This window comes from Buteo buteo, chromosome 19, assembly GCF_964188355.1.
Source record: "Buteo buteo chromosome 19, bButBut1.hap1.1, whole genome shotgun sequence".
In the NCBI taxonomy this organism is placed as follows: domain Eukaryota; kingdom Metazoa; phylum Chordata; class Aves; order Accipitriformes; family Accipitridae; genus Buteo; species Buteo buteo.
The window spans coordinates 6,137,012-6,163,599 of NC_134189.1; the positions used below are offsets into that span (position 1 = coordinate 6,137,012).

The 26,588-nt window shown below is 43.3% G+C and overlaps 1 protein-coding gene across 3 annotated transcripts in view; it reads right to left on the bottom strand.

The window, feature by feature from the left end:
• The window catches only part of CHST11 (carbohydrate sulfotransferase 11), a 174,376-nt gene that overhangs the window by 125,944 nt on the left and 21,844 nt on the right, over positions 1–26,588 (bottom strand). The window contains exons 1-2 of one of the 3 annotated variants that reach the window (XM_075050954.1): positions 21,305–21,397; positions 19,164–19,282 (exon numbers count right to left, since the gene is read on the bottom strand). The exons of the other annotated variants lie outside the window; for them this stretch is intronic. The gene's annotated coding sequence lies outside the window, so the exon portion shown is untranslated. Of the gene's footprint in view, positions 1–19,163; positions 19,283–21,304; positions 21,398–26,588 lie in introns of those variants that run through there. 3 annotated transcript variants of the gene reach the window in all.

Sequence of the window (26,588 nt, forward strand, 5' to 3'; positions counted from 1 at the left end):
TTCTAAGTGTCAATAACTTGGAATAGTTCAAATAAAAGAAAATGAGGATTTTCTTTTCCCTTGACTAAACTACTTATCTGAGATGAAAGATGGGACATAAAACAAGTCTTCCTGAAACTGTTAGTTAGAAAAGGCAGAAGAGTTATTGTTGGTTTTCTATTACTAAACCACTTTGCCCTACTGAACTATGTGCATATTGTAAAGCTACAGTCTCCAATCACAGTGATATCTGAGGATACCTTTTGCCAAAGTGCCTGGTAACTCTTACTGCATGTCCCCATTGATGCACACTGTCCCCCAAAGAAGGTAGCCCAGGGGTCAGAGATGACATTACCAAGAAAAGGAATTTTTAAGACATACTGACCAAGCCAGGGAACATGCAGGGCCTTTGCAATGACTCTCTGTCACCCTCTCTCAAAGCAAGTAAATGTATTTGGAGCTTCTGCATTTCAGACACTGCTAATCTGAGAAAAACTATTTACATTCTGCCTTGCAACAGCCAGCCCAAGGCAGTCTGCTTTCTGCCTATCGCAGGCATATCAGGGAACGCAGCTGGCACACTGGCCAGTTGTTTACTCATACTGCTTGTTTTGGGGGAGAGGGTCATCTTATGACAGTTCAGGGCAACTACAAAAACTTCAATCTGTGAAGCTGGGAATTGCTAGCTGATTTTTTCATTTATTTTTTTTTCTTCCAAAAAGAAGGAAGTTGCCCTTTACCTGGGCTTTTGGATGCCTTGTACAGAGGGTGTCAGGAAGAGGTGGTTAACAGATCGTGGATGCCACTTTCCCCAAAGCAGGAAAACCTCCTTCGACAACATTTACTACATACAGTGTCCTGCTATGATGTTGAATGATGGCAGCTTGAACTCTACGGTGGACGGATTTATAACACTCTTTTCCTCAAATATAAATAACACATCTCTGCTCCTTCCTCACCAGCCTATTGCTGCCCTGGCAGAGCAGCCCCCAGATAACAAAGCATCCCTGTACACACACACCTGATTCCTTCAGCGCTGTCTCTCTCCAGCAATGGATGGTGTTGCTCAGGCTTTTATTTCATCATTCATCTGTCACCCGCTTTGTGGCTTGGCAAGTATGACTGGTCTCTCAGGCAGGTTCAGAGCCATGTTTTCATAAAATGCTGCCCAGGCACACAGCACGCGACAGATAATGAATTACCTTGCCAAACCCAGATCACAGAAGAGATCGTGATTCCCCCAAAACAAAAGGAAATTCTTTCCAGCTACCATGTGGCTTAGAATGAAGAAGTTAGCAAATCTTTCCTCTGACATTGTTTTGGCACACACTGTTTTCTCAAGTGTAGACTAATTTTTGTTAGAAAGAGAAGGCACTTCCTAGAATTTATAACGAATCTGTACTCTTGAAAGAAGTTTGCTCTGCTGCTGCCTTTCTCAGGCAGTGAAGTTACCCAGCAGCTGTCTGAAAACCAACAAAAAAGGCTTCCTACGGCTCCTAACCAGGCCACAGAACAGGGGTTGTTACAGCTGGAAAGGACTGGGAAACCTACAGAGGATGCTTCCATTGGACATCACAGAATTAGCTGCATAAACCAAAAGGTGTATTTCCTCAACACCACAAAAACAAGGAAATTGATAAACATCCACATGACCCACTTAAGATAATTGAGTGTTTATCCAACATATTTCAGTAGTATTTTGTTGGGTGTTTTCTTCTTTGTTTTCAACTTGTACATGTTATATGGTCTTACATATGCCCATTTTTTGACATTGAGTACTATGGAAACAAACACATAATATTAAAGAAAATTGTGAGAAGATTTGTCTTTATTCCAATATGCTAAAATAGCAAGTATCTTCACAATCACAGTCATTTTCCTGGGACAAGTCTCTCAAGTTTCTCTGCATTAGTTTCTTCAGAACTTCAGAAGTTTTCCATCCCTTTTTGCAGAAATGCAGTAATTAGTAAGAAAGGAGAAGCAACGGTCACATTACTTTTCACTTTCTGTGTTTCCTAAAAGCCTGTCCTACCTTATCCAGCTCTTAAAAATCTTGACTTCCTGGAGGAAACGTAAAAATCCATTCCTTCTACATAAAACATTAGCAAATACCTAATGTACACAACATGTAGTAAAATCATTCGGATTGCTGAAATATTTCACTAAGTGCTACTGCAGGAGGGAATGAAACATTTCTCTGTGCCACAGTGCCAGGAACCCACCTCGTTACCTCCACCAGAAGCCAACATCGCCGTCACTCACACTGCACAGCACCTGCACGCCGCACCTCGCAAACCAACCCGCAGCCACCCGGTTGCACTTCTTCACGAAACAGCCTGTGGACTTCAGTAGGGTTTTTCACAAGAAATGCTAATCAGTGTAAGCATGACCATAAAACTTGGGTCTGCATCATCAAATTCCTCACTAACGCCAGCGCTGACACTGAAATGCCCAACACCATCTTCACTAGAGCTCCCAAAACAAGATCTGCTCCTCCCTGCAGAAGTAAAGGCTCTTCCCACCTCATTACTGAGAAATGCATCAGGACTTTGCCCACCTCCGATCCCACTGCCTCCAGCTAGGTAACATATATGCTCTGAGTCACGTACCTATGTGCTCCACAAAAACAGGGCCACAAAGATGGCAATGAAGATGGGAGCTTTCAGCGGATAAGGCAGAAACAAATCATTTTCTTCTGAACCCAATGACTGAACAGTCCTGTCATTAAATGGTCTGTCTACACTCGCAAGCGCTGAGAACACTTGTATCGGTGTAGTCAAGCCATCCAGACTGATTTTCCTTTATGCTTTTCCTCCTGTACTTCTGTTAAGAGTAGTTTTGAATCTTATACCTGGGTTACATCTTCCCTTAGCCATTGCCCCTCTTAGTATCTTGGGTGAAAGGCAGAGTAGCACAGGGTAAATGTCCAACACAAGGATGACAGAGTATGCCCTAAGCACCATGGCATTTGTAATGTCTTGCTGAAGGGTTCAACAAGAAAGGTCCGTAAGGTAGCACTAGTAAGGAAAATCAGCTAGTTTGAAGGAAAATGCTTGTTTCCAAGAGACTTGTTAGAGGTAAAGAAGGAAAGACTCACATCACCAAGGAGCCCCAACCATTTTTGCTCTCAAGACCAGGGTGAGTAAATAAGTTATCAAGAAGTACCCTGAACTGTCACTAACAAGTGATCAGACAGTCACTTTAGTTTACTCCGTTAGACTGACATGAGCTATACACATAGAAAGAGATTTTTAGTAGATATGCCTGTGGCACAATTTATCCTCACTGGCTTTCTGAGACCATTCCCTCTTCTATATCACCCCAAACAACTCCTTCATTTCCACCGGTATCTCACCAGAATGTTTGAAAGAAAAATTGTAACTATGAGCTCCAGAGAAAGTACCTGAAAGGCAAGAAACCCTATGCCTATCTTTGCACTCACGGGGCACATCAATGCTTGTAATTGTTCCCCTAGACAAGCAGCAAAACACAGAGCATTAAGCTCTTGAGCAGCTGTCAAAGATGATGCCTCCCCAGCACTTCTTTAAATTTAGGCTGTGCTGTTATGCAAGTCCTACAGCTACCGAAGTGATTTTGTGTAAAAAGACTTCAGTAACGTTAGCGTTCAGAAAAAGAGGAAAAATTCAACAAGTTTTAATGCACCTATATTTGCACTCAGTAGTACGTCAAGATAAAAGTGAGACAAAACGTCAGGTTTTGTAAAAGCAAGTTGAAAGGATTTTAGTGGAATCATCCCATCACCAGCAAAACTTCATGGATAGTCCTTTCTGAACAGTCTACGTCTGGAGCAAAAGTACAAATCTCTCTTAAAGAGGTGAGGCTGACCCATGAGCAAGTAGGCAGGGGGGGCACAGGGAGTTGGGAGGGGACACAGCCAGGACAGCTGTCCCCAACTGACCCAAGGGGTATTCCACACCATAGGACGTCACGCTCAGCACGTAAAGCTGGGGGAAGAACGAAAGAAGGGAGGGGAATTATGGTGTTCATCTTCCCAAGTGCCCGTTAGGCGTGATGGAGCCCTGCTGTCCTGGAGATGGCTGAACACCTGCCTGCCCGTGGGAAGTGGTGGATGAATTCCTTGGTTTGCTTTGCTTGCGTGCAGGGCTTTTGTTTTAACCTATTAAACCGTCTTTATCCCAACCCACGCGTTCTCCCACTTTTACCTTCCAATTCTCTCCCCCATCCCAGCAGGGAGGAGTGAGCAAGCGGCTGCATGGGGCTGAGCTGCCGGCTGGGGTTAAACCACGACAGATACCAGCACTGTTTTGGGGTTCGCCCACAGCTGCCTTCGTGCAGCACAGGGCCTGCTTCTAGTACCATCTGGGAGGTGCCTTGATGTCTTCCCAGAAACATCCCTCAAAGGCAGCGGTGCAAGGGAACAGCACCTCCTTGGGCCAAGTCCCACGAGCCAGACCCTCCAGCACCACACACGACAAGATGTCAATCCGCTGGCTGAGGCTGTTGGTGCGTTCACCCCCTTCTACGCACACATGGGCTTTATTTGTCTAGAGTACATCTGCAAATTAGACCAATTAAGCTTTAGAAGAGGAAATTGTGCCCCAAAAGAGATAAGAACTTCAAAACAAATGGAACCTAAATGGAAGGGTGCTCCTGAAAAGAGCCAAGAAAAGCCTTCTTTTGCAATGGTTTCATTTACAGCTACCAAAGAACTAGGCAATCTATTGGCGATACACTGAAAAGCTAGTATATTGGCAATGTAAGCACTGGTAACAGTCAAAAACTGCCTCTTTATCAAAGCCAGGTGAAAATTTTGCATTTATTTATGTAACAGAAAAAAAAATAAGATTTTTAGCACAAAGTGAATTCTTCTATTGGCATCTTGTTTTCAGGGAAAACGCAAACCCCAAAATATTGAGTACTTTAAATTGCTGTCGCATTATTCTTACACAACAGAGTACAAATGCCTTACAACTGCGTTATCTTCTATGAATTGAACTACTTCACTAGGTGGGCTTACAATCGAACATGCTCTGCAGCCCCATGACTTTACCACACAGGGGGTGAGATTCTTGAACACTCATAAGAGGTATAATCTGAACAGCGATCCAGTCTGTAAAAGAGAACAGGATCATGAAGTATCAGACCTTAAACATCCACATAATCTGGATCCTTAAAAACCAGTATCTTGGCTTTGTTTTTAAAAAACATAAAAATTACAGGAAAAAAAATACAATTTTAACAGCAAAGAAAACCGTTGACGTGGAAGGATACCACTCAGATGCTTTCTGCTTGAGTCTGGGCATTGTATTTTCTCCCTTTATGGATTTGGTATCCAGTCTCATGTCTAAATTGCTATAACTGAGGATAAGGTTCTCCAAAATCAGAGAATCGTGAAACTGTAGACATGAAGAGAGATATTGACGTTGAACATCATCGAATATCATCCAGCACCAGCTCCCGTTTGGTGTCTCTCCCACGCGAGTCCCAGCAGGCTGGTGAGAAGGGACCGCCACAACGAGAGATGCCCATGGCGAGACCATCGCCCTCCCTGCCTGCTCCTGCCACGTCGCAGCACCCCACCGCAGATGTGGGATGCACAAACACAGCTCAGGCTTCAGATGCGCGGGGGCTTCCCTTCCCTGGTTTTGGCCCACGTTCCCTCCGTCTATATATCTAATTAGCAGCAGAAAAAGGTGCCAGTAAACAGCACTCAAGAACGTGTCGCGTAGTTCCCGGGACCTCCAGATCTAACAAAACCCAAGGCAGATTGCACAGGACTCAGTTGGAGAGGCTTCACCTTGCCTGTTAATGAGGAACATATGTACAACTCCATATGCAATCTTCGGTAATGTAATACTCAAGAAACCACCCTGTCAAGATAAGGTTGAAGAGAAACAAAATCACTGTTGTTATAATCCAGTTTTCATCTCAGCCAATTTACCCTCCAAGCCTCCTGTTCTCCAGGCAGTATTTTCTTTATTATACAGTGCACAAAGGGGAGGGAAAAAATGTCAACAAAAAAGTGAGTGACCTCTTAGGTTGCCAATTTGTTCCATACTTCCCTTACTCTGTAGAGTAGGACTGTTTTGTGTTTGTGTCCCTCAGCCCGAATTCCACAGACCCATTGCCCCAAACAGCTGCAGGGCAGGAGGGAAAAGAAAAGAGGGGGAAGTTTTCTATTCCAGCTGCTGCTGCCAAAAATTGATCTGTGAACCCACCAGAAGAACGAGAGGACACAGAAGAGCAGGGTGCAGCATGTTCCATGTATATATTCCACATATTCAGAGGCCCAGCAATGCCTCCTGCACACAGTTACAATCAAACTTGTATTTCTGGACTGAAATTAGTAAGTAAATGCACAAAACAAACATAGGTTTTGATTAAAACCACAGAGAAACTCTTTGTAGGGAGAACTTGATTTAAAAACTATTCTCCTGGTTTCTCCTTCTCCAAAGGATTGGCCACGGCACCAGAATAAATATTCTCAAGGTCCTCAAGAGGTCATTTTCTTCTGAGCAGCGCTCCAACCTCTATGAACAAGGGAGCTATTCCAACATACCATGACTGTCTAGGAAATATTTAATAATTTCGGTGAGGTTTGAAAAGGTCTAGAGGACTCAGGAGAGTATCTCCAATTATTTTTCAAGAAGGTTCATGTGCTGAAGTCACTAAATATCCACCATTACGAAAAAGCTAAATAGATACATTATTAGCAGGTGTCCGAGGCCAAATATTTTAAAGTGGATGTAATATGGGCCATAAGTCAGTTGCATGATCTTAGATTAATTAAAAGTTAAATATCAACACATGAAAGAAATTCAAAATACACAATGGAACTAAACTGACAAAAGTCTCTGAACTTTAAGTTTACTAGGAAGCAAACTGTAGATCCTGCACATCGACAAGCCTAGGATGCTTAAATTTAAGTACATTCAGTAAGTGGATGATCAGGAATACGTACCTTCATTAGGAGAAGAACATACTAAAAGGCTGTGATTTTTTATTTCTTCCCCCATCTTTATGGCACCATTATCCAAAAAAAAAAAATCCATTTAAACAATTAAATCTCAAAATTTTTTCTGTATTTTTTTTAAATAGTAGATTCAAAAAGTGAGATAAAAGTTCCAGTGCAAGTCAAGACAGACACAGTATAACCATAGTACATTATTATCCTGAGAAAGGTTACTTGAAAGTGTTAGCACTGGAACAGATTTTGCTGCTGTTAAAGGTCACAGACATTTTTTCTAATAGTTTCCACTGGAATAAGATAGGATCATTTTGGTAACTGTTCTGCAACAGCATAATAGATAGAACTGTTGACTGAATAAACAGTAAAAGCATAAGAACAGTTGGGTATTTTTTATCTCACTGGGTTAACATTTTGTGTACACACTGATATATTTACAGAGCTAGCAAATTATATTTGTAATGGTTACAACGCTACAAGGATTAGTCATCAAAATCAATTCTATCACTACCAATCTCTATAAATATTAATGTTCCACACTAAACTACTTAATCTGCCACGGGGAATCAAAATCATTTCATCTTCACAGAACACTTTAGTTTACTCTTAAAATTTCCATGACTATTACCTTGCCCAGTTTATAAAAGGAAGTAGTGCAATGCCACAAAATTAATAGTGTAAATCATCCAAGTGTGATCAAAAGACACCATGCTTTCTCTCTCTGATTTTATAGTGTCCTTGTTTTTATGGGAAGCAGAACATCACAGTTTAATCTTGCAAAGGCAGATTCTGCATCGGTTGTGGCGGCAAGGGGGGAGATCGATTATCATGCAATCATTTATAGAGTAACTTCAACTACAACCCCCAGTGCAGAACCAGGGACCTGCCGTGCTGGAGAACCGCACGTCCACATCCCCCAGTGAGACAGGACCTCTCGGGAAGGCATCCTGGCACACCACCCAACCACCCATCCACTTTCTGGGTCCTACAGGGGTGTTTCAAAGCCCTTATCGGTTGCCACTCCGCAGAGAGCAGCTGATGCAGGGAGAGATGAAGGTTGAGCCCTTCAAAGGCAGAGTGGCAACTGTCACTCATTGATTTCAAGGAGAGGCAGATGTTCAATTTTGAGGACCTGGGCAACCCAGGTCCCATCAGGAGCACACTGCAGAGCTGGAGTTCAAATCCACATTGAAGCCACAGTGACAGGGTCACTCCTCCTCTGGCCTTATGATGCAAAACTCCCAAGACACTTGCTAATTAATACCAAGCCTCCTGGAAATGGAGAATAAATTAAAAAGACGTGGTACAAATGTATTCTCCATCTGCGACTGTCACCACAAGTCACTCCACAGAAGCTGGAAGTTTTTCAGTGGGATTTCAAGGAATAACCTGGTTGCTCTCAGCTTTACAGTGACCTCATCGCTAAAAACATTTCAAACAGACAACCCAGAGTCTTTCTCCTTTAGTGTCAAACATAATAGAAGTAGCCAAGTACCCACACGCTTTGCAAACCTATAAAATCATGTTTGGTTTTCAGCTATGGAACAAAAATAGAACCAAATCACAGAGGTCTTGTATAGACCATGGGAGCTTCAACCAAGAAATAAACACGAGCTGCAGCCTTTGCCCAGTTTTTGACAGATCTCAGTTTGCAGCAGAAGTAAAATGGTTATTGGGTTTGATCTTCTACATAAAACGAGCCTCCATTTTCACCACAACTTTCTTTGCTCGACAACTTTCAGCTAACATGGAGCACATTATTTAGAATCCCATCCAATTTAAATAAACACTCCAAGCAACGGAGGATTTATCACATCGTTGATAATCAGTTCCGCTGCTTCACCACATTCACTGTTAAAATATGCTTTTTCCCCCCCTTCACTGAGTTTTGCTGACTAATGTGGAACCACAGGAAGCAAAGAAACCCCCCAGGATCAGAGATGTTCTCCTCGTGGAGGCCGTTATACCCTACAATCAAGTGTTTTCTTTTTTATGAAGGAGACAATCTGTTTAGTTTAAGTTCTCATTATAAAAACATGTTTTCCTAAATTCTCTGGAGTTAATTCCCCATATAGAGTGGTCTACGAATCTTGTTCTTAATTAAACAATGCTTCTCTTGTACTTTGCATGCTTTCCTAATTATCTTTTTCCTTTTTTTTCCTCTTTCTTTAAGATGAATTGCTTTGATGTGTGAAGCAAAGTTAATGATATAGTCAGAACATTTCATATGAGCTCTCTGCTTTCCCAAGTGTTGAGCATCAATATTAGTATCTGGTTTTGAAACTTCTATTCCAGACAAGAAAGAAATTATTAAAAAAAGAAAGCCTCAGGAAGAAAGTAACACTGTTAGGTAAGAAAGAGTAAATCACTTTTTTTTGTGACAAATTTTCTGACAACGACAGTCACAACAAAGCAATCCTTTCATCACCAGCAGTTATTTAATATCTGTATAAAGCAACAGGTGAACCCACTCCCCATCAGAGACATGCGGCTCCCAAAATAAAAGTAGCGTAAACTTCAGGCAGCACTGCAGACGGTAGCTGGGGACACACCAAGGTCTTTCTGACCGCACTGTACTTGCGCCTGAGAAGTGTTGGTAGGATCTATCAGTCTGACCAAGTGCTCCACAAAACTGCAAAAATACACATGTTGACAGGAGAAACCCAAGGACAAAGGGAAGGGACGATGGACGGCAGACAGCCCGTGCAGGCTGGCACCGAGATTGACGGCTGATGCAAGGGCATGGGACAGGGGGGAGAAAACTCAACCAGAAAGGGTGACTGATTAGGGAATGTGACAGATGAAAGGGACAGCTTGAAATCAGACAGGAAGCTTGAATACATTTTCATACCCTTACCCATTTTTCAGATATTTTTTGTTGTTCAGAAGTTGTACAGCCGTAACAGACCACGACGACCATCTAAGCTGACCGCCCAACAGCGCTGGCCCTCTCATTCAGGGATCCTCACCCTGAGAACATTATCCAGGCCCGATCCGTGACAGACAGCAAACCCTTTGAAATCCCCAAAAGATGGAAAGTTTCCCACATTCTGTGCTTTTCTTTTGCACTCCCTCCTTAAACAGATCTTCTGATCTGACCTTTTTTTAAGGGGTTGCCCATCCCTTACTCCGTATGACCAGGAAATAACACAACCTCTGCCTAATCCACAGAGCAAGACATGTTCCAGGCAGGTTTAGGGTTTTCCCTCTTTGCTTTGTTCACTGCGCACACAGGCTCTTTTCCCTTCACATCCAAGTATTTAGTTTCCTTCTGGTGGCCACATCTGGACATGTCCCTATCCCCTTTCTGACTGGGGGCTGTGAAATGCACCCCTGGCTGGGGATTGGACTGATGCCTGCCATAACGCCCACAAAAACTGAAAACAAAACAAATGCTTGCACAGGAACCGAAAGTATTTCATCAGTACTAAAACAGAAACAAGGGCCTAAACGGCGAATATGCGTGAGCCCCAGGAGCCGGTCCTGCCCTCTTTCACAGACCATGGCTCAGCTACTGATCCAGTCAATAGCCACCTGCAGAAATACGAGAGGTAACTGTGGCACAAACGGATCTTCCCCAGCTTTGCTTTGCATGGAGAAAGCAATAACAACAACAATAAAAATCTGTGAAATGTTTTAAGAACCTGTCAAATCACTACGGTGCAATACATACAAATATATATCATACACCCCAGGACTTCAATACGTACTAACACTTCCAGAGAACATTTTGTACTTTATAAAGTAAAAGTAGCCTGATTTTGCAGAGCACTGAGTACCTGCTGTCCTACTGATAATGCCAGCAATAACTCCCCAGCAGCGATGAGGGAAGAAGCAGTTATCTCCGGCACGCAACTGAACTAGCTTGCTAGCAGGTGCCTAGCTTTATGTGTCCGGACCTGAACGCTCTGGCTCAGCTTACTGGAGATAGCCCAGGAAAAAAATAGCAGTATGGTTTTTTTTCAAGAACGGTTTTCATCATGTTCCTGGAAACTGAATGAATGCAAAAATATTTTAAAAACCTATACAGAATAACCCTTCATCTTAAAACTATCTTTAGAACCTCAATTCTATGTACACCACACAGGATGGGGCAGGGTTTTTTTCTTTTTCTTTTTTTTTTTTTTTAAGGCCTAACACTGAACAGTGTTCAAGCAAGATTTATTGTTCAGGGCAAAGATAGGCCCAATCTTGCAGTCCTTGCTGTAAATTCCACTATTAAGAATAGAGGCTGAGAAAACAAGGAGGCAAATTTAACATAATATGCTTGTTTTCTGAGGGCTGTAACCCTTTTCTAGGCATCAATTCTGCAAGCACTTAAATGGATGTTTATTTTCAGTCATACCAACCATCTCACTACTAAGCAATAGAAACTATATAAGGCTAAATGGTAGGGGGTTTGGTTTGGTTTTTTGTTTTGTTTTTTTAACTAAACTTCCATTTTTTCATTCTTACCTTTACTAATGATTGAGACAGACAATTACTAAAATGGAGACAGGCAATCTTTATTCCTGGCCTGCGCTGGGGGAGCCCCTTTTAAACCAGTATCAGTGTTGAGGCAATTGGAACTACTGGAGATTTATACGGGAACTCACAAGGACAGATTCTGCCCCAAAGCAAAGAGCGCTGTAACCTGAATCCGTGCAGCTTGCTGCTGGGCTTAGAATTAATAAACAAGCAGCTATCAAGAAGAAACTACCTCCTCTAGTAACCCCACATCTAGTCCACAGGACAATTCTTCTCCTCCTTGGCAGCCAGATCACCAGGGAGAAAAAGAACCTTTTAGTTTTAGTCCTATGGCTGAAGCAAGGGTGAGTAGTCAATGAAAAGCCATTTGTTCAAATGTGGCTGGAACTTTTTTTTTAATGATCTCAAAAGAATGTTAAAATTTTGTGGCTAAACTGTCTAGACCAGATTTGAGCTGTAAAATATTCCATTTAGCAGAGAAAATGCACTCAGAAGCAACTACGCTCCCAAACAGGGTAGTCTTCCAAACTATGGGCACAAGAAAATACTTGCTGTTTGTGTTAGTTTTCACTTCTTCTATTTGTCCATTCCCTTAGACCATCTGTAGAACATCCTGCCTGTTCTACACCAGACTTGCTGTTGAAAGCCTGATCACAAATGACATTAGCTCATATCAATTGAAATTTCATCGCAATTTCTGGCAGTCTCTCCCTAATCCCTTGTCCCTAAACAAGAATATACTCAGCTATGGTGAGCCAAGGACCTCACCAGTCTCTAGAAAAGCCTCCAGGCATGGTGTTTCTATTGCCTCTTAGTGTTGGGCTGTTATCAGGGATGCAAGAAATTAAGAGAATCACAAATACTAGTTTTCAAAAGGCACATGGTTCTTTTCTCCCTGTACGCACCCAGCCTGGACTTGAAGTCCCAGGTCTCAAAGCCTCCGGGTATCAGGAAGATACCTGCAGAGAAATCGGCAGCATCAGGGAAACCAATGCAATTCTCAAAGTCTCTGGCTTCTAGTTTGCATTGGAGCAGTCTCAGGTTTTTCTACCCAAATGTCAATGTTTCCAGTGGAACAGAAATTGCCAGTTCTTGCCAACTCTGAAGATAGGCATTGGAAAAAATACCTTGTAAGCTATAAGCTTCTTTTGCTCCAACTATAAGACATTATTTCTGTGTAGATGCAGGCCTAGCTATGCACGTGTTTCTCTTCCCACTAAGTTTAGGGCAACTTTGAACCAAACCTGACATATGAATGTCCAAGTTGTCTAGTTCCTGGAAGTCTTGGGAACATAAGCAGCAGAGGAGAGAGACTACCAATGTTCCCCATAAGGAAAAAGTTGCCGCAGGTCTTTGCCCTCATTATACATGAGAGATTCAACATTGCATGGAGGGGATGCTGACAGGTAAGATGAAAGAAAGATGTTAAGAGGCAGTGCTCCTAGCACAAAAATCCATAGCTGCATCAGCAAGCTTCCCCGTGATCCTGCTGGTAGCAGGTAAGTGGATTCTGCTGTTCCAAGTGGCTTTTTATCCATCTGAATGTAAGGGATATAGAAGTTATTTCTCCAATGGTGTACCAGGATCCGACTATGAATAGAGAAGTCCTGAGGTAGAAACTGTACCAGCTATGGTCTTAGACTCCATATGACAAAGAATTAAAATATGTACCTGCTAGCATGCATCAACATCAACTGCTATTGAGTGGAGATCTTCCATATGCTATTCTTAGATGCTGGTGACTATGGAGGCCTGCCAAAGAACAGGCCTATTGTTCAGTGCCTTGCAGGGCTGCTCAGATAACAGATGTCTTGCCATAAGTAGCAGCGATCTCTTTGAAACAGAGAATACCCTCATGGAGATCTGCAGCTTTCCAAGTCCCTTAAATTACTTCTAAATGTATCTATACACAGTACGGCAGATTTTTTTTTTTTTAATTAAGATATCCATCTGAGCCTTGCAGGAGATCTCATTGCTGTACGCTAGCAGTACAAAAACAGAAGCATCACAAGTAATTGTCATTAAAGCATAAGGACTATGAAAAATGTCAGTACCCTATAGTCTACATCCAAGGACATCCAGGCAGAAGCTCACGTAAGATGATCTGGCAATGACACTGCCCACTGCAGCAAGCATTCAATACAGTCATTTGGCTCTGCCAGGGTCTTCTTTCACAATGCAGGAGCAACACATCGGGCCACGAGGCAGGCGGGTGGCTGCAGGGCCGGTTTGCAAGACTCCTTCGAGCTCCGAGTGCTGCACACGTGAGCCCGGGGCTGCCATCCAGCTCTGTCCTTCTCTCTCAGCCCTGCTCGTCAGGCACATCCATCACTGGACGGCAGACCTACCAGCGGTGTGCAACTCACTGCTCACTCATGGGCCACCAGCTCTTGAGAGGAGACGGAGGAACAGGAGAGCATGGTCAATACTGCCACAGGGGAGACCGAGGAAACATAACGCAAATGCAAAAGAGACCCTGAATTTTTACTTGCAGTTGTAGGCTAGTCAGTAGAATAAATGGCCTGTGTGATAACTTATTCCTGTCACTGTCCCCACAACAGCGATGACAGAGTTAACTTTGCAAAGCTGAGCAGAGCACTAAAAAACATGCCTACCTGTGCCTTCGTCTGATCCTGTGAAATAAACCAGGTTAAAAACCAAACCCAAATCATTCACTGAGCACAATCAGATAAATCATAGCTGACTAAAAGGCGGCTGCTTGACAGAAGGGGCATAGAGGGGCAGCAGAAATAATCAAGCAGAAGCAGCAACCATACAGCCCTGAACTGGTGCCAGTGCAACAGCTGATGAACCATGCCCTTACTCGCACTGCTTAGTACCTTTCACTACAAGGAGTTTCACTGAAGCTGATGGGACTACCCACAGAGCAAGGTACTACCCACCGTGCAGACTAGTTTTGTACTGTGGTTGTGTAGGACACTCAGTCACTTATATACTCAAGAGACTGCTGCACTGGGAGTAGGATGTAATAACAGACTGCCGAGTCAAGGAGCAGAGTTAAACCTGTCTTCCAACTCCGCGCCAATCATGCATTAGATCCAGAATACACTTATCTTTTCTGTTAAGAGTTTTCTCCTTCTTTCACATTCTTCTGTCCCCACCCCAAGAGAGGTTTTTTGTGAGTCTGGGAGAAAATTCTGACAAGATCTCTACTTGCGTGTGATCTTTTCCAGATCAGAAGTGAGCTGTAACAATCTATGCTCTGTATTTGGCTTTTTAAAAGAAAGTCAATTAAGGTTAGTGTTCCACAAAGGTATTTCCTTTACAGCCATTAAAATTAAAATGGCAATGCATTAAACACATGGGAAGTCACAATCAAGCTTCCTGTAAGTTCTTATGAGAAAGTCTATAACATGTCAAATAATTCAACAGTAACCTGCACATGGAATTCAAAACCAGCATTAGCTCTTAAAGAGCCAAGCCCAATGAGAGGCTTAGAAAGCAGCAGCAAAACCTAATTAACAGTTTTTTGAGGGAGAGCCCAGAAACCAAGGATCCATTATGGCCAGCGGCACTCCCCAGCACGCTGATGCTGCCTCTCCTACCTTTTTCCTTCTCATCGGTTTAAGAAAAGCTGTTAGGACAGGGATTGAGATGTCTTTGGTACCGGGAAGTGCTGCCACAAGACAGACGTTAGCCAGAGATGTGCCCTGCCTCTGTTCAAACCCTCCACAGATGTGAAGGCCCTCAGCAGGCTGGAGGCTGAGCAAAGGTCCTCTTTGAGCTGGCCAGCTGTGGCATGCAATGCCTTCTGCCTAAGGAGCCTAGGAAGGTCACACAAAGGTTTTCCACCTTGCAAGCAGCCTGGTGGACATAAATGATCCCCATGTCACTGCCGAGAAGACTATGAAGGCAGTGCATGCATCCACAGGCAGCACTCGGAGCAGGCGAGAGAGCGGGACTCCAGGGAGTGCACTGACTGGAAAGATGCATTTTATTTGTGGGTTTTGAGAGACATCTCTCTACTTGTTACAAAGCACCTCCAACAGTCTGAACCACTAAATATCTGTCTCCGTAGACCAAGCCCCAACGCAGAGCCACATCCAGCCCCGAGGGCAGCACAGGATCCATTTGTTTAAAGCAACAGCTGGGGCCAGAATCTGCCCTGTAATTTGTTTTCTCTCCGGCTTCCTCTTGTTACACACCTGTGGCCAGTTAAAACTAATTACAGTCCTTCCCCCTCCCTCTTCCTCCCAGCAGCCGGGGATTCGGACCATAGCAGCGTCAAATAAATCTTGCCTCTGCCTCGGTGGCAGACGGCTGGATGCGGCCTCCACCTCCTGCGTCCCTCTTCCCTCCTCCCGGAGGCAGCTGCTCCCAGCGACGGCCCTGCTGCCATCGCCTCAGGGCTGCGGACGAGCCCAGGCAGCGGCAGGAGCCCCGGCAAGGCCCAGTTTCTCCTCACGCCATATCTGCCGGGGAGCCAACCGTGCGAAGAGCCAGGGATTTGGAAAGGCCGTCTCCCCCCGCTGCTGCCTGCCCGAAGCCATCTTCTTCCCTGGAGGTCTGAGGGTGTTTAGCTCGGACCCCACTAACATCAAAATGACAGCATCACGCCCGGTCTCGCTTTCTGAGGAAGGAGGAGAGCGGAGAGGCAGCCGAGTGGGATGCTGGTTCAGTGAGCCCACCTGCCTGGGGACAGGACGGGTGAGAAGAAAAAAGACGGCCCCGAGCAGACACCGTGCAACGAAGACGGCCAAGCTCCACGTGCGACCCTGATTCCAGCTGCTTATCCGAGCCTGGATGCCAGCCCGCCAGGGTACACCTCGCACACCCCGGCACCCACAGAGAGTTACAGGCTGGTAAGAGCCCCCCCGGCTCTCCCCAGTTCTCCTCGCCCTTCTCAATATCATGTGTTTTTTGTCCAGCACCAGCTCACAGAGCTGCTCAACAAGACAAGGACCTCAGCTCTTGTATGAAGAGGAGGGAACACCAGCAGGGCTCTGGAGAGAAAGCTTGAAAATACAGCCTCAGAAAAGCCTTAAGACTTCAGAGCCAAAAATGTACTTAGGCCCTTAGTTGCCCATGGAAAAGGAAAAGATTCAGGTATGCAGATGCCTCAGAAAAATCAAACTTCAGGAACCGTGTGTGTGTGTGCGTGTGTGTGAAGAATTATTTCGGTAGCTACTATTCAAAATCACGTTAGCAGTACAGAGGCAAAGATGATCCTTTGGAAACGAGGCGACCGATTCAGCCAGCCCCAAGCACAGCAGCGTGTCTGCTGGAGACTGCTGCCCCTGCGCTGCCAGCAGCCGCACAGCCTGAGCATCGAAGGGTACTGGGGGAAACCCAGCAATGCAAAGACCCTCACCTTGGCATCCAGCTCTGGGTGGAGGAGGAGCAGGGGAAGAGAGTGAGAAAGATTTTAAAAAAAAAAAAAAAAAAAGAGAGCTTAGGAAAAATAGGGGAAAGAAATTATATGACACAGCTTGGTCTTAAATGTAATGTCATTTTTCCCCTTCCTCCATCTACGCCACAAGCAGACACTGTCAAATGAAAATTAAATTGCTGACCAGCATCTCGAGGCGTCTCTGTCAGTTGTCATCACAGGATTGTTTGCACTGGAAGCAGAATAAGGGACCCAACACAGCAGACGCGCACTTTGGCCTCCCTCTGGGCTAGGGAGCAACTGAAGAACAAAACCCAAAAGGCACAACCCAAAAATCAGATAATACACAGATGCCAGATTTATCATTAACTAGGATTTTATCTTCTGCTGTGATTCTTGAAGAGGCTCAAAAACAACAACAAAAAAGCTCTGTTATTTCTGCTCTGACCACCCTATGTGTTCATGTAGTCTCTGTACCACAGGGCTTATTGGAAAGGGTTGCCCAAAACAAAGCTAATATTTTGTCACCCTAAGGGTCTGCAGGACAGATGCAGTGATTAGAAAAAAAAATAACAGAAACTTTCCATTTCAGTACATGCTGAATGCATGTTTTTCCTCAACAGTTACAATATCCACCCATGAGTCAGGATGTCCAGGGATTATCCTCAACTTTTTACCACTGATGCTGTCTGAAAGGAGCAAGCTGCTCTGCAGCTCCTCTCGTTCATTGCAACAAGACAGTAAATGCTACTTATCAAGATCAGAACATGTTAACATGTTCTGAAATCACCTAGGCACATTTAGTAGAAAAAAGTGTCAAGACCCAGGACTTGGGGCAGTTTCTTTAGGCATCACTAGCCAGATTTACAAAAGAACCTCAGTAAATTGTATAATGGAGTTTTTCAATAATCTAGTCCCTTTTTAGCCACCTACATCAAATCTGAGCATTTGGAAAAAAGAAGGAAGAGAGAACAAGAGAACCTCAAATCCTGGTGCCAAAATCTTGAAATAAAGAATGAATGCCCAAACCCTTCTTAAAAAAAAAAGTGTTTCCTTCATATGTCACATTTCCATACTTGCTACTTGGGAAAGGTTCCTTAGACGAACTCTTAGCAATCTCTGTCAATCATTCATTAGAAGAGATATAAGTATCTTGAATCATCTTTTTGCAAGTTGAAGACAGTCTTGTCTCATGTTTTTGAACAACTTTTTAAACTAGATTTACAAGAACTGTCTCAGAAACAAGTAAAATCTCACACTAATGTAGGTTTAACAAATTCAGAGTCAACAAAAACTTCTTTATATAAATTTTGTGGGCTGAAGGTTGTTAATGACTTTCTAAAAAGTTTTGGAAAAGAAAGGAAGTTTTAATGCAAGAAAATTCAAAACTTAAACCAGCAAATCTTATGAGGACTACTCTAATGTTTAATAAACTGTGCACTTAGAAAAGTATCAATAAGTCAACGACACAGTGTGAACCTCAGATAAATCAGCTATTGATTTCAAGACAATTCAATTTAGGCAAAGCAAACAAAAAAACTATTGCAACTGAAAGTCATCTATCTTTATTCCACAGACACTTTGACTTTTGAAGGTCATGTATGTGCGGGGGAGAAGTGCTGTTCAAGTTACAAAGGAGCTGGCAAACAGTTTGAGGCACTTCAGTCTAAATACTGGAGCCCTGCAAGGCAGTGTTAGGCCAGGTAAAGTGCCATCTTTGCAAAATACTGTTATGGTTCAGACAGACTTTTGTTTCAGTTCCTGATCAGACCACATCATCCTTCACAACCTGAATGAAGCCTTCTTTCAGTGCTTCACCACAGTCATTTTAAAGAAAAGTCTGAATCTGCTATCTTGACTAGCCAAAGAGAACATGGACAGCATCTGTATTATTCATTCCTGTTTAAAACACTCCCTGTTCTTCAGTAAAATGTTTGGGTATGTTGCTCTGCCTCACTAAACGCCTCCCCAGACAGATGCAAGACAAGTTTCTCCTCATGCTGCCCATGCTCAGAGGCAGAACCACCCTAAAGATTTCATGAGTGGCCATGGAAAACAAGATTCAGGATAAAACGCTCTGACCAGCAAAGAGCCGCCCATGTCATTAGTCCTTCCCTGAGATACAAGCTTCCGAGTGTAAAGCTGGGAAACCAGATGTGGCTGCGCCTTCCCTGAGTCCCAGCCAGACCCACCCTATAGCCCTGCGCTGTGCTGTAACCCATGGTGATGCTAGTATGAAATAGTACCAAGTAGTTTAAAATGAAGATTAGCAATGCCATTCCAGGGTAGCTACGAAAAACATCAATTACAGCAACAGAAAGCAAGCAGAAGCCTCAGAAATTATGTTTAAATCCATCATCACAGACACACACCACGCAAGCCCCAGTGGTGCACACAGAGCCTGGAGCACAGACCTACCAAACTGCTATCAGCATGCCAGGTGCCAGTCAGTGTGACTTTTTCACATTTAAGCACATACACGCTTAGACTTCCAGTAGAGTAAGTTTCTATCATTCACCGTCGCCTCAGTGTAAGTACTAAATAAAAAAGAATTTAATAAGCTGTAAGCAGGGGGAGTTAATATATGCAGATCTGATTGCAGAGTCTTAGCAAGCAGGAATAGCAGAGGATTTTATTTTAGAGCTGTCTGAAAGAAACAGAATTAGTGTGAAGGAACTGAACTCTTAGCACCTTCCTTCCACAAAATTATTCAACTATTTTTGCTCAAAAGCTAAACTACTTTAACTGGGCTGTGTAATTGCAGTGGCTCATGGCAGCTGCCTGCTCCCACCCTACCATCTCGGGTCCCCAGCGAGGCTACGGATCCAGCATCCGCAAAGGGCTCCTGCGATGCACAGCCTTCCCCAGCGAGAGGGTGGCCACGTATGTACATGCAGCCTTGCCAGGGAGCTTACGTTAGAGGGTAACGTAAAAGCACTGCAGCAGCTCTTCCAAACAGAGACAGCTGTGGTGTGGTTTTGAAAGTTTCAGGTAATAGGCAAAAATATATGTGAAAAGCAAATTTAAAATCAGGAGACAAAACTTCTATGAAGATACAGGACTCCATTATTTGGTTTGACACAAAATTCAACTTCATTAACCCTATTAGAGACCTCTGTGTAAATGCACAGTAAGACACTGGTGAATCAGGTCCTCTATTTACACATGTTACATGAAAATATAACATTTGAGCGTGGAGGAGGGCAGGGTTGTGACTGCAACATCACATCGCAAAACAAGTGGAAGCAAACCTTCTAGTTAAATGAAGTGGGGGAATAGCGTAAGATCTCCTATGAGAAAATTCTTGTCCCTTAACTAACACAACCAAGTAAATAGAAGAAACTGGCACAGGAAGAGGCCCTTCAGACTATCAGAGATGAAAAACAAGCAAAATTATCACACACAGACAGGTAACATAGAAAAAGAAATCCACTTATACTGGCATACTAAATAAAAGAGAAGACAAATTCGGTTGAAATGCCCCAAGAGGTGTGGTGGCTGAAGGTATACGGGACCAGAGATTAATCAGGGGAGATGTATTCGCTGCCTGAGTCCACACCGAACCCCAACACAACCGTGAGCAAGCTACTTCATTTCTGTGCCAGGGCATCTTTCCCCAGTCCTGACAGCTGAAATAACACACGCTTTGACTCAGTTCTTGCCTCAAACCACATAAGCATGCATTTCGTAGGATACCAGGACTCCTGTAATAAAAATACTTCTAAATATGTGTTTGCCTTTTACTGATATAAATTCGTATCTATGGTCTGGCTCTCACTTTGCATTCCCATTGAAATATAGGAGTTATTTTTCCACCGAGGAAAAAGAAAACATATAGTGAGTCACTGGGAAGGGGATGAGTCAGTCTGCTTCAGATGCTCTAGCCTTGTGATGATATATGACAAACCCCTCTGCAGTCTGAACCCTGGAGTCTCCTCCTCACACCCGCACAGCCCGCAGTGGAGGCGGCCAGATCCTGCACCGCGCTGCAGGGCTGTCGGAGCCATCACCTCCCACCGCAGCCTGGGGACCGGGACCGGCTCTCACGCTCAGGAGCCCGCAAGTGAAATTATGCAGGGGTCAAGTTATGTGCAAAAAGCAATAGTGAATTTGAAATCTTGATGGAAGAAACCTAAATTTCCGCTGGAAGCACCAGAATACCTAGAGTGGAGTTGCCAAGTTACGAAAAGACATTTTGCTAGTTTCTAACAAGAAATAAGTGGCACATACCCCTGCATCCTAACAAAGCCTGATAAAAAACAACAGGGAAAAACAATTAGATTGTCTTATACAGAGCAACTCTCTGCCTGAAGTTTTTCAAATTAATTTCCCTTCATTAAAGTGCTTCAAAGCTATGCGTTCCCATGACCGAAAGTAACCAGTGACGCTTTGTTTAAAGCACAAGAATGGGTAATTTGCAGTACCATGCTTAAAATATACTTGGCCTAAACTACTAGCAAAAAATGAGAGATGAACAGCAACTAGGAAAAAAACCCAAACCAACCAACCCACGCAACAAGCTTTATCTACTATTTGCCATTGTATTTCACACGTCTGACCTTTTCCAAATTCTATCCACGCTAACCAGACCTTATTTTGGCACGACAGCGAAAATAAGCAGTCTTCTGTTACAGCTACGTACAGATACTGAGAACTGCCACCAACTTTAAAGAACAAGTTTTCGTCCCGCTATATAGTCTACAATCAGAGAGACAGCTGCAATGTCAAGATAAGGCAGACACACAAGTTTGCAAGACGATTATCTGCTTGCAGAAGCCCCAGTCCTGAGGCAGAGAAGCACTGCCCTAAGTGGCCTCCAGGCAGGAGGAGGTGGCAGTCGCTGCTCCAAACTGCTTTCCCCAGAAGTAGGATCTATCAAAGAGCAGCATCTTCTTTTAGATTAGGTCACTTTAATAAGGTTGAACAAAAATACTGAGTTAAACCAACATTCTTAGACTTCCCCTACTTCTGAAGAAAAGTGGCTAATGTTACAACTTGCTTTACCTTGTTCAACTCAACAACTAATATTAAGAGTATAATGCTTTTATACAGCAGCTAATGTCTCATGGGCACATCCTAGGGGGAAGAACAATGTGCTGTTGTGATCAGGCTGCTGGACAAGGAGACTTCTGACCAACTTTAATTTGAACAGGCTGCAAGAATAGACTCAGCACAGCATCTGAATCCTCAACAATATCCAGTAGCTTAAACTGGTTTTAGGCACAGACACAGCCAAGTGTTCATTTAGCTACCTTTATTAGGGAATGCCAGTGGTTTATTATCACAGGAGAGATTTAGAATGAAAACCTGCTGTCAGAACCCTAACACGATCTTTGAGATTCTTCCACATTTTCAGGATGTGCTTTAGTCTATGCCCACCTTCTGCCTTACATCTAGAGGATCCCCAAAAGGACCTGTGATTTGGCCAAAGCAAGCCATTAGCAACATCACCATGGACTTGTACCATCATCTTGTGGTATTTTAGACTTCTGGAACGAGAAAAATGGGTAAAGTTCTCAAAAAAAATTACAACACCATGTGAAAGACCCAAGAAAAGGAACAGCTATCACTTATTTATGTGTTGTGTATTTTGTGGCATACAGATCTAAGACATGGTTTCCGTCAGCCTTTGGGGTATGGAACTGAACTATCTGTGTTTTCAGGCACACAGACTGTGAAAGAAAACAACAGAGATCCAAAATTCAGTGATATCTTTCAAGGCATAACCCATATATTTGCCAGGTGGAATAAAGTGATCATGCATCTCATAGGGCTTGGGTGTTTTTTCTTGAAGGCATGACTCACAAGTTAGTTACTCTAGGGAGTCATGTTCAGGACAGATCATTGTTTCTTGCTACTGCAGACAGCCATATTCTATGACAACTTTTACAAAATAAACAAGTGCCAAACTTTAATTATTTTTTCTCTTCCTTCTTTGCAAAAGCTCTTCTGGTGGTTCATACCCAAAGTACGTGTATTCGTCCGACTTTTTTAACTTTTATCGATCTCCCTTGTCTTGTGCCATTCTTGTTGGCGTGCTTGCAAACAGCAGTCTCCTCTCACCAGAGTGAAGCACTTACAGCTAACACTGAAGGAAAGACCTGGGCACTTCACAGCAAGGAGCTCTCTGCTTTTCAAACTAGGACATGAGTAGAAGCAGCTACCATCATTCTTGTCGTGATGCTCTAAGCTTGGGGACCCATAAAGCAGCCCTAGTGCAGCAGCTTTACCTAGTGCTTTTGACCCGATAAAGATAGTGCAGAAGATTGGTCTTGCAGCCAGATGCCAACCTTTGGAAACCACCCTTCCTCTCTACACCGAGGAAAACCCAAAATTTTATGATATAGATACATAAGGTGTGGTATTTTGGGACTCCACTCCCAAATGAGGCACTCCCTCAGTGCAAACAACACATGCAAGTTTTGAATAAAGTGAAAAACCCACTTTGAGCCATGGCTTAGTACTTCGTTTCTGCAAACAGTTCCCTGCCCCAAGTTGAAAACTGGAAACAAAGCCAGGTGACCTCCCACCCCACTGAATACACTCAGCAACTTGCAGGTACATGACCCAAATTCCTTCTTTGTTTTCTACCATCCAGTGGAATGGATGAGTTGGGAACTGTTGGGGCAGTTGTTAATAATTAGCTAAGAGGGTGGGGGGGAATGTAGCCTTTTTTTGTTATGCTCTGCTAGATTTTGGTCTTTATTCAAGTACTGGTCAATGAGCTTTTTTTTTTAAAAAAAATCAGAATTGAAATCTCTTTAACATACTACTATCAGGGGGTTGATTCACATGTGCATCTATTATCTATTTACAAGACGACACACAGCAGATCTGAAAGAATGAACCTTTGACAAACAGGTCTGTCTCTCAGCCAGTCCCTCAAGCTTTCATTCATTTTAATGGTGTATGCTTCACACTGAAATTCAGCCTTGAAGACATTAATTATTGGTGTTTCATTGCCCTGCAGGTGTTCTACAGTGAACCCTGATGAAATCTGTCACGTGCTTTATTACAGACTGCAATACCCCCACAAGTAGGGTTGGGTTTGGGGTGTTTCTTGTAACCGTTCAGTCCTCTCAGGGTGCATATCTGGCTGACATACCTTTGAACTCACCTTGCTCTTCCACCTACACAGCTTTATCTTAGCCACTTAATTTGCTCAAACCCTTACAGCCAAAGATTGTGCCTATCACCACAAGTCTCCAAAGGTTCCTTGGTGAATCAGCTTTTATCATGTGGCTTTTCCCTGCAACAGGAGACATTACAGGCTCCACATCTGGATCCAACATCTGCCACTGCTGGTCTAAGTAGAACTACAGCAAGTACCTCTGGCAGGCTGTCTCCGCTCCTTGCCACGAAACCTTTCTTCATTTACTCCTGGCAAGTGCTCTGGCCAGTACAAATTTACCAATCTGTAAAACACTTCAGCACCTCTTTCAGCAATGACTTCGGGGACATGACTATCATATTTTCCTTCTCATCTCCTCCCACACTGTTTACTGCTTCTTTGTGCTTTATTCAGATTTTCTACTACCACTTTTTCTGAGGACTTTTAAAGGCAGTCCTGTTTGGTTTGGCTCACTTCCCTTCCTTCACACCACATCCACAGTCATCACTTATCTGTACTGAGATCTGCCCATCTGAAAACTATTTACTGTAACTATCATTCCTACAAAACTGGCCTAACAAAGAAGCAGCCTTTTCTGCTTTGTAGCATTTGAAATCTACTCTGTATTTCAGCATTAAATTGCCACCGTAACAATATATCTATTAGCCTTTTGCTGTTGGTTTCCCTGGTACCTTTCAGGACAATCTTCATTAGATTTTTATCTTCAGCATTTTCACTTGCTGCAACCCTTGCCTATGAAAGGATTAACAAATGCGCCAAGTGTCTTGGAGAGATGGTCTAAATTTCTGGAAGTGGCCAGTCTGGTTCCTGCTTCTCTGTGTGGGGAAATTGCTTTCTGGAAGCTTTTGTTTGCAAAGAACATTCCAGTATCTGTGGCTGACACCCATTATACTGCCCACCACCTTCCACACCTCACTCTGAGGGTCACGGCTGAGCTTCAGCACCTAGTAATGGGTGACAGGAGTGAAACAGGCTAGGTTTGGGAATAACAACAGTCTGTACAAAGTCATACTGATCGGCTCATCTGCCCTAGAAGATAATCGTATTTGAAATGTAGCTCAACAACATAAGCTCTTCATCTCTTCTCCATCTCTGCATGTTTTTTATTGTGGAAAGCATGGGGTTACCCTCTGCATGGTAACCACCTCATTTCTCCAAATATATAATATGAAATAGATTTTTTTATTTATATCACTTTATCAGGTCCTAGCCATCAACACTTACCTTCTCCAAGAATTACACTTACTTGTTTTTTCCTTAATCACCTGCATAACTTTTTAGTGCAGCTCCATCTTATTGCTCTAAAATCTAACTTTCTATGCTTTTCCTTTAGAGACCATTATCAGGATCCTGGTATCCATCTGGAATCACCAGTTCTGCTAAGGCAGAGTCAACCACTTTGGCCCTCGGCCTGGGAAAAGGGTGATGCTTGTTTCTGAGCAAGAAAGGCCATATGACACCTGCCACAAGGTGAGCACGGCCAAAGATCTATTAAACCTGAGGCTCAAAACGCAACCGTGATTCTTAGGAGCAAAAAGCTTTACACAAAGGGTTTCCCTTCAAAATTCCCTTCTCCCATTCACCATCCCCACTTACATCCACAACACTATTAGAAATCTGTAAAGGAAAAAATATTTGTGGAAAACTGAAGTTCCTTGCTTCAGTACCACGTTGCTCCTGCAGCATGGAAGAAAGGACAAAGCGTGCCAACACCAGTGAATTTCACGTTTTTCCACACGCAGCCCTTGAAGTTTTCCAGTGAGCATGCAGCCCCTTAAGAAGTTTCACATTTGGTCTAACAGCACATACAAACTTGCTTACTTTAAACCGCTTCTTAGGCTCTTTCAAAGTTGCCTAGAGCTTTGGGGAACTACGAATGCAATGCTGGAAACCACTGTGCATGAACAGCTATTACCAGACACCGCTGTAGATCCCACATGGTGTTGATACATTCGTCAATTAAACTCAGATATTGCCAAATTACATCAAAACCAAAAATCACACAATAGAAACTTAAGGGATAAAAAGGATGACTTACAACTGGTTGCTGTGATCACATACCCAGGGAGAGGGGTGGGGAAAGAACAGAAGAGGAAATTCCTAAATACAACAGCGACAACACAAATTAAGCTTCCAGCTCATTACATTAGCACTAACCTATATTCAAATAACCTCCTAAACTTCACTATAAGCACTAGATGCAGCAGGAAAAGCATGGCATGTTGAAACAACATGTTTATAAAGGGAACACCCTCATTTGCCAACTAATACTTCATACTCATTGTCACAAATTAGCATTAATGCCCTGCATCCCCTCAGCCAACATGAAGCACATGCTGAATCTATTTTAGTGTTGTTCACTTCTATTAGATACAGAAGTTGTGTGCACAATTCACCAATAAAATTAACATGGATTACATTCTAGTTCTTCATCTCAACATCATTCAGTGTCATGTATTTTACATCAACTTAAAAGAGGTTTCAGGTTGCCTACTAGCAAAATAAACCAAAAATACATCATGGCACTGCACATCAGTGCAAAATGTACCAATACAGGCAAATGTTTCCAGTATGAGTCCCTCACCCGGTAATCCTGGGAGTATTCAGCAGTTTAAACTACTATTTTTACAGCCTGCTGGGCCTACCATCAGACAGTGCTGATGAGGTCCAGACACCAAAACAAATGCTACTCTAATGATTCAAACCCAAAC